Here is a 483-nt window from a genome sequence, read left to right on the forward strand (position 1 = left end):
TGCAGGACCCAGGTGGGAGGATCGCTTGAGCTCAAGGAGGTCAAGGGTGCACTCCAGTCTGGGTGACAGAGTAAGACCCTGTCTCAAAAAAAAAAAAAAAAGGAAAGGAAAATACCTATTTAAAACAGGAAACTATAGAAAATAGCCTAATAGTTTTTTTAAAAATAGAACTTCTAGAAATGAAATGAATAAAATAATGGACAAATTTAACCTCAGATTACACATAAGCGAACAGAAAAATAAATGAACTGAATGATATGACAATAGAAATTATCCAGCCTTCAGTAAAGAAAGACAAGAAGAAGGGAAACATGAAAGAGCAGTAAATAGATATGGAGGATAAATTAAGACAATCTAACATGTATTGATAAAATTGGAGTTCTGGGAGGCAAGGAGAGAGAAAATGGTAAAGAGGTAATTTTTTTTTTTTTTTTATAAGTTCTTGCTCTGTTGCTCAGGCTGGAGTGCAGTGGCACATCCACG

This window comes from Colobus angolensis, unplaced genomic scaffold, assembly GCF_000951035.1.
Source record: "Colobus angolensis palliatus isolate OR3802 unplaced genomic scaffold, Cang.pa_1.0 Scaffold19, whole genome shotgun sequence".
NCBI lineage: Eukaryota > Metazoa > Chordata > Mammalia > Primates > Cercopithecidae > Colobus > Colobus angolensis.